The 8,261-nt window shown below is 33.6% G+C and overlaps 1 pseudogene across 1 annotated transcript; it reads right to left on the bottom strand.

Moving 5' to 3' along the window:
* Positions 1 to 6,460: 6,460 nt before the first annotated feature.
* On the bottom strand, positions 6,461 to 7,628 carry LOC308621580 (hsc70-interacting protein-like; annotated as a pseudogene). The gene has a single exon. The product of its transcript is annotated as a hsc70-interacting protein-like (transcript).
* Between the last annotated feature and the right edge of the window lie 633 nt (positions 7,629 to 8,261).

Here is an 8,261-nt window from a genome sequence, read left to right as displayed (position 1 = left end):
TATCATATGTTAAGTGTACCTTTATAAGAAAATGCCAATATCATGTTGCATTCCACCTAAAAAAAGTATGAAAGTTTCAGTTGCCCCACATTCTCTCCAGCACTTGGCATACTCAGTCTTTTTTAATTTACCTGTTCTAGTAGGTGTGAAGTGAAAGTGTCTCATTGTGATTTAATTTGCATTTCTCTGGTGACTAATAATGTTTCACGCTTTGATGGCTCTTGTATGATTTTTGTGATGGTTTTGTTAAAGTATTTTGCCAGTTTTAATTGGTTTTTTTATTACTGAGTTTTATAATTTTGGCATGTATTTTCAATGTAAGTTATTTCTTAGATATATGTATTGTGAATATTTTCTCCCAATTTTTGTCATCTTATCATTTTTCTTTAGATCATTTTTTCAAAGAGAAGTTTTAAATTTTGATGAAGACCAATTTATTACTTTTGTTTATCATGCTTTTTGTGTCCGAGTTATAAAATCTTTGTCTACTTCAAGATGGCAAAGACTTTCTCATATATTTTCCCCTAGAAGTGGTATAGGTTTTACATTTTTTAGGTTTCACATTTAGGCTGATAGTCCATTTCAATTTACTTTTTTTTTTTACTGTGATATAAGGTACAAGTCTCATTTTTTTTTTTTTTGCATATAGATACCCAGATCTAGTACCATTTGTTGAAACTTTCTTTTCCTCCATTGAATTACTTGTCACCTTTGTCCAAAATTGTATGACTGTGTGTGTATGTGTGTATATATATATATATATATATACACACATACATATATATATAGTCTATTTCTGTAGTCTATTTCTGTTCCATAATCTATATGTCTATATCTGTATGCCAGCAGCAGACTCTCTTATCATGGCTTTTTAATGTCTTAAAATAAGATGTGTGTATGACCTCAAACTGTTTTCCTTTTTACAGTATAGTCTTTTGGCTACTTTAGGTCCTTCACATTTCCACATGAGTTTTAGAATTTGCTTGTCAATTTCTACAAAAATGCCTGCTCTGATTTTCACTGGGATTTCATTGAATCTATTTTGGGAAAACTGGCAGCTTAAAAATCTGTCTTCCTATCAGTGCATGATGCATCTGTTCATTTATTTAGATCTTATTAATTTCTCTTAGTGAGATAATTTAGTTTTTAGTGTAGTATCTTGCATATCTCTTGAAAAATTTACTCCTCAATGTTTTGTATGTTATTTTAAATGTTTAATTTTCTTTAGAATTTCACATCCTAATTGTTTATTGCTAGAATAAAGAAATACAGTTGATTTTGTGTATTAATACTGTTTCCTGAGACCTTGCTAAATTCACTTATTACTTGTAGGAGATTTTTTTTATGTGGATTTCTTAGCATGTGTACATAGACAATGATATTATCTGTAAATAAAGACAGTTTTACTTTTTCTTTTCTTATATGTATGCTCTTGTTTATTTGTTTGTTTGTTTGTTTTATTGCACTGGCTAGGACCTCTCATACAACAATTGAAGAGAACTAGTAAGAGTGATATCCTGTCCTATTCCCCATCTTAGAGGAAAAGCATTTAATCTCTTACCATTAAGTTAGCTATAGGTTGTTTGCAAATGCCTTTCATTTGGCTTAAGAGTTTCTGTTCCTAGATTGCTGAATTTTTATTGGTATTAAGATTTTTCAAATGCTTGTTTTTACATCTACTGACACGATTATATGGTTTTTTCTTTTATTCTGTTAATATGATTTATATCAATTGATGTTTAAAATGTTATGCATTTCTAAAATGAGTTTGTGCAATAATACCACTTGGTCATGGTATGTTACCCCATTGATATATTGCTCGATTCAATTTGATAATATTTTCTGTTTGGAGAGGTTTTAAATTGGAATTCAATTTTTTAAACTGATATAAGGCTATTTAAAGTTTTTTCTATTTCTTCTTGAGTTGGTTTTGGAAATTTGTGCCTTTCAAGGAATTCTTTCATTTCCTCTAATTTGTCAAATCTATTGGCATAAATTTGTTCATAATGTTCCCTTTTAAAGAATCTATAGTAAAATCCCCTTTCATTTCTGATGTTGGTAAGTTGTGTCTGCCCTCCTTTTACTTGTTCCATTTACCTACAAGTTAATCAATTTTATTGATTATTTCAAAGTACCAGCTTTTCATTTCATGGAGATTTTTTGTTGTTTGTTTTCTATTTCATTGATTTCCACTCTATTATTTCCTTCTTTCTGCTTACTTTGGGTTTACTTTGCTGTACTTTTTCTAGTTTCTTAAAGGATAAGTTTAGATAATTGATTTCAGACATTTTTTTCTCCAAAATAATCTTTTAATGATTGATTATTTTCTCTAAGACAGTGCTGTGGCCAATAGACATTTCTGTGTTGGTGGTGCTGTTCTCTGTACTATTTAATAAGATGGTCACTAGCCTCATGTGGTTATTTAGTGCTTGAAATGTGTCTAGAGTGACCAAGAAAATGAATTTTTATTTTATTGATATTAAATAATTAAAATTAAAATGTAAATGGTTATATGTAGCCGGTGGCAACCATATTGGACAGCATACCTCTAAATACTACAGCATCCCACAAATATTGATATGTGTATTTTTATTCATTCAAAATATTTTCTAATTTCTCTTATGATTTCTTCTTAAACTTATAAATGGATTGTGTGATTTCCAAATATTTGGGAATTTTAATTATTGATTTCTAATTTAATACCATTTTGTTCAGAGAACATACCTTGTATGATTTCAGTCATTTTAAAATGTATTGAAATTCATTTTATTGCCCAGCGTATGGTCTACAATGGTGAATCAACTGTGTGCACATAAGAAGAATGTGTATTCTGTAGTTTTTGGTAAAGTGTTTTATTCATGTCAATTGGTTAATTTGCTTGATGGTGTTTTTGAAGTATTTTATATCTGCATATTCTATCAGTTACTGAGAGAGGAGTTTTTAGTTTCTAATTGTAATTGTGAGCTTTTTCATTTCTCCTTTCATTTCTTTCAGTTTTTGCTTCATATATTCTGAAGCTTTATTATTATGTGTATGCACATTTAAGATTATTCTATATCCTTGAAATATTGATCCCTTTATCATTATGAAAGAAACCTCTTTACCCTTTGCAATGATCCTTGTCTTGAAGTCTACATTGTCTGGTTTTTATTTAGCCATTCCAGCTTTGTTTTGGTTACTATTTGCAATATATACCTTTTCCATGCTTTTTTCTTAAACCCACTGATGTCTTTATATTTAAGATAATTTGTTGAAAACTGCCTATAGTTGACTATTGCTTTATTTTATCCAGCCCAGCAATCTCTGACATTTAATTTTAGAGTTTAAACTATTTACATTTAGTGTATTTATTGATACATTTGAGGTTAAATCTAATATTTTGCAATTTGTTTTTTGTCCTCTCTGTTCTTTATTTCTCATTTTCTACCTTCTTTTCAATTAATTCCTTATTATTTGTCTTTCATCTTATTTCCCACTACTGATTAATTAGCTATACCCATGTGTTTTGTCTCTTAAAGTGTTTACTCTAAGCTTTACAATATGCATTTTAAACTTAACACAGCCTGTCTTCAAACTAAATCACAAAACTTCACATATAACGTAAGAACTTTAGAACTGTATACTTATCTCCTTTCTTCTCTCTTTTGTGGCATAATTGTTAAACATTTTTCATTGTAAGCCTCCAAATGCATTGTTTTTTTTATTACTTTAAACAGTTAGCTATCTTTAAAATTGTTTTAGTGAGAAAATAATATTTTTTCTATTTATCTATCCATTTACCATTTTTGGTCCTCCTTATTTAAGTTGTCAGCTGATATAATTTTTTTCTTGTTCTTCTGGCAATGCCTTCACACAGCTTTTACTTATATGAAAGTGTTTCATTTTTGAAAGATATTTTCTCTGGGTATAGAAGTTTAGATTTACATTTTCCCCCAGAACTTAAATATATTGTTATATTGTTTTCTCAATTTCATAGGTTTTGATGAAAATCTTGCTGTAATTTTTATCTTTGTTCCTCTTTACATAATCACTTTTTTCTCTGGATAATGGTTTCCCCTTTATCACTGTTCTTTTTTAAGCAATTTGATTATGATGTGCTATGGTTTTCCTTATACTTGTCCTGCTTGTGGATCATCAAGCTTCTTGAGTCTTGGTTTATAGTCTTCTTCACATTTGGAAAAACGTTTGGCCATTACATATTCACATGTCTCTGCCCCCACCCCCACCCCCTTGTTTTTTGTTTTCTCTCTTCCTGGGATTCCAATCACATGTATGTCATGTTAGACCCTTGTGGTTCTTCTTCTTCTTCTTCTTCTTGTCTTCTTCCTCTCTGTGTTTCATTTTGGAGAATTTATATTGCATTTTCTTTAAGTCCACTATATTTTCTTTTTTTTTCCAGTTTCTAATCTTCCATTAATTCTATCCAGCAAACTTTTTATTTTAGATGTTATAGTTCTCTTTTTTTTTTTTAGTAGAAAAAACGTCATTTACTTTTCCTTCTTGTAGCATTATTGGCACAAGAAAAGAACATGTCTGGTTTAGAAATGATGTTAAGTTCCTACAAAAATGAAGAGGTACTTTGTATTTGTATTAACTTAAAAATATAAAAAGCACAGGGTACATTTTCAGACCAGTTTTACTTTTACCCACTTACGGTAATATGTGCAATGTTAGAATGTACTTAGGTAATGTGTAAAGCAAATGAAAAATCCAGAAGCAGCTGGTTCTGAATTACAGCACACACTGGAAATTTTGAGAAAGGAGAACGCATATTAACAAAAAGAACACCAGCAAGCTCAAACTCAAGTTTATATGCTGAGTATTTTTAAAGGGTTTAAAAAGCATGCTCAATCAGCATACAGCTTTTTCTCACTTAACAGATGCATTTCTATCTGCTTGTGTACAGCAAAGGGTAAAAACTTGAATCAACTTACTTATGATTTCAGAAATGTATTCCATGGAATTTATTTCACTGCTCCTACCATTGATTCTTCAAATAAGCAAAGTACAGAGGGTCTCATCCCTTGAAATTGCTTTTAAACTAGCACTTTACATTGAAAGATAATAAGTAGAAACCTAGCAATTCCTGGTAGTGCCTGGACTTAGCCTCATTTAATATAAGAATTGGATGTACAACAGAAAATTTATCATTTTCTTTATCCTTGGAGGAGAGGGAAGGAATGAGGAGAGGTGGGGACATGGCTGCAGTATTTAAGAGCTGAATGGAACAATGCATCTTTCACAATGCTGACAACTCCACAATGAAGAACCACCATGAATCTAATCAGCTTTTTTATTTCATGCTGGATTAGGAACCCCTCTTTGTGTATCAATTAATTCAAACTTCTCCAAAAATTAATACTACAAGATAAACTCTAACTGCAATAGGTATTTCCTAAGTAGGAGACCAAACACCAAAGGGAATCCCTTCTTCCAACATCTATTGGTATGTTAAGATTTCACCAAAGAGGAAATCTAACATTTAAATATGAAGTCTCTTGGCCAAGTAAGAAACTACAGCTGTTATGGGTATTACCCTACATAGCCACTATTTGTATTACATATTAAATTAAACCCATCATTAAATATGCTTGCATAATTAGGCTGTGAATGATGATAGCAGTGATGATGCTAGTGGAAAAGGACCATCTTTAGCCCAAGAAGAGTAAGAGGGAAAAAGTGTGAAAACAAGTAGAAAGCAGACAAAGAGTTGGGCATTTTCTGATCTGAAAAGAACATTTTAAACATAGAAATACAAAACGAAAAGTATTCCCTTATTTCCCCTATGTGTAAATATGAAACATTTATTTTAGATATCAGACAAGAACAGAGCTAAATAATCCAATTTTACTGCAGCAGTATAAAAATCATCCCTTCACCACAGTGTAAGATTTAAATGCATCTACACAAGGGTACACATTATATAAAATGTAGTTAAGATTACTGCAGCCTTGACAAGTATTTCCAGTCCCTAACCCAGGTCCTACTGCAATACTGGTGGTCCCAGTAGTTTCATGGAAGTAAATCATTAAAAATAATAATAAAGCAATTAAAAAGACAAATCAAAATGCCTCAGTGACCATATATCCACCTCAAACTTTATTTAAATGTTACATTTGCCTCCCACTAATAAATCTTTATTTCACTCAAACTTGAACAATAAATCTTCCATACTGAAGTATCTTCCTTGCCTAATTAATTCAAAGGAAGAAACCAAAATGATGAGTAAAGGAAAATGTAGGGATTAACACACCCTTTTAATTTGTTTTAAATATTTTTAAGGTTTAAAAATTGTTTTAAATTCTTAATTTCTAGTAAGAAAACATTATCTGAATGAAGACCCTAATGGCAAACCACTGTAAAATGTTTCAGATGCATTTGGGGCAGAGGGGTAGGGTTTATCTTCAAAGCACCCCAGCTTTCTTCATGAGAAAGTCAGAGGTACACTGGTTTGTATTGCGACATCCATTAGGTGATCTAAGTTGCTTTTCCTTCAGCAGGGGCTTTATTTGTCAGAAGGGCATTGTGCTTGACCTCCAAATTTGGCCGACAATTTACTGATGAGATTCATAACCTTTGGGTTGCTCTGATATTTTGACATACTTGCCGGGTTCTGAGCCACATCCTGGAAAGCCACCATAACTTCTGGATCCTGCATGGCTGCAAGAACCTCTGGATCACTAAGAATTTCAGAGCCCAGGCATTCCTGCCATTCCAGGCATGCCCCTTCCCATTCCAGGCATTCCTCCAGGAAAATTACCAGGCATTCCGCCAGCAAAGCCACCTGGAAAAGAGCCATACTGAGTTCCTGACTGTCGTCTGGCTTCTTCGTCCCTCTGGGCTCTCTCTTGTTCTTCCTGAGCCTTCTTGACCCTTTCTGTTCTTTGATCTCTCTCTCTTCACGTTTTTGCTCATACTTTCTCCTATGTTCAGCAATTTTCTGGGCCCTTGGTTGAACTTCTTTCTGCATTGCACTAGCATCTTCATCATAATCCAGTTTACAGGCAAGGGCAAGATCATGGGCAGCTTCTTCCCAATGGCCCAGAAGTCTGTGTGCTTTCCTTTGCTACTTGTATGGCTGAGCAGAATCGGGATCTATTTCAATAGCTCTGTTACAGTCTCGGATGGCAGCATTTGGCGTCTGTAATTTGATGAAGACATTTGCTCTCTTGGCATACAGAATGGCCAAATGAGGATTTAACTTGATGGCATCTGTGAACAAGTCAGTGGCTTTCTGTAGTTCACCATCATTTAGGGCATCAGTGGCAGCTACTTTTTCTATCATTTGCCTGATCCATCATCTCCCCAGTTATCTCTACATTTTCATCTCCCATTTCTTGAGGGGCATCAGTGTCTGGTTCAATCACACCTTCACTGTCATTTTCTAGATCACTTTCCTCACTTGATGGTTCCTCTGTCTTTATGTTTTCTTCCGCCTTCTTACTATCTGTTTTTTCTTCCTTGATATTTTCTTCCAATTTAGTTTTAGGAGTAGCAGGTGGTATTTTACCCCCCATGCTCACCACCCACTTCCTCAGGAAGCCCATTTCCTCGGTGTGCAGAACGCTCGTGTCCTGCTTGCACATTTTCATGAAGGCTCGAAGCTCGCTCACTTTGCGGGGGTCCATGATCCGGAGGCGGCGGGCGCAGCGGGGGCTGCGGCCGGATCCCTGGCCCCGGCGCTAGCTTAGTGTGACCGCGTAAGGGGGGGCGGGTGCTGCGAGGCAGAACAGACTAGAACCTCCTATAGTTTTTATTTATTGAAGTTCCTTTCTGTTTTTTTTTAAATATCTTCTTTTTCCCTCCTCTTTGTATTCATTTTCCTCTGAATTCTCAAGCATAATGATCATAGTTGTCTTAAAGTTTCTGCCTACTAATTCCACATCTCTGTAATTTCTACATTTGTTACTATAGACTGATTTTCCTCCTGGTTATTGGTTATATTTCCTCTTCTTTATACATGTGTAGTGATTTTTTTTTTTGGATTCTGAACATTGTAAATTTTCTGTTATTTGAGTGCTGAATTTTGTTGGAGTCCTTCAAAAACGTGTTTATTGAGCTTTGTTCTGGTAATCATTTAGGTTATTGGTAGATAAATTTCTTTCAAGGGTTATTTTTTAAAGACTTTATTAAGGCATGTCTAGAGTAGTCTTCACTTGATGGCTAGCTCAGACCACACGTGAGGGTTGAGTCTTTCGTGGTCTCTACTGAATGCTTTTTCTATTTAATAAGGACTTGTTACCCTGGCTATTGTGAACTCA

This window comes from Mesoplodon bidens (assembly GCF_964165515.1).
Source record: "Mesoplodon bidens genome assembly, chromosome: 8".
Classification (NCBI taxonomy): domain Eukaryota; kingdom Metazoa; phylum Chordata; class Mammalia; order Artiodactyla; family Ziphiidae; genus Mesoplodon; species Mesoplodon bidens.
This window is presented reverse-complemented; position numbering and strand designations above follow the sequence as displayed.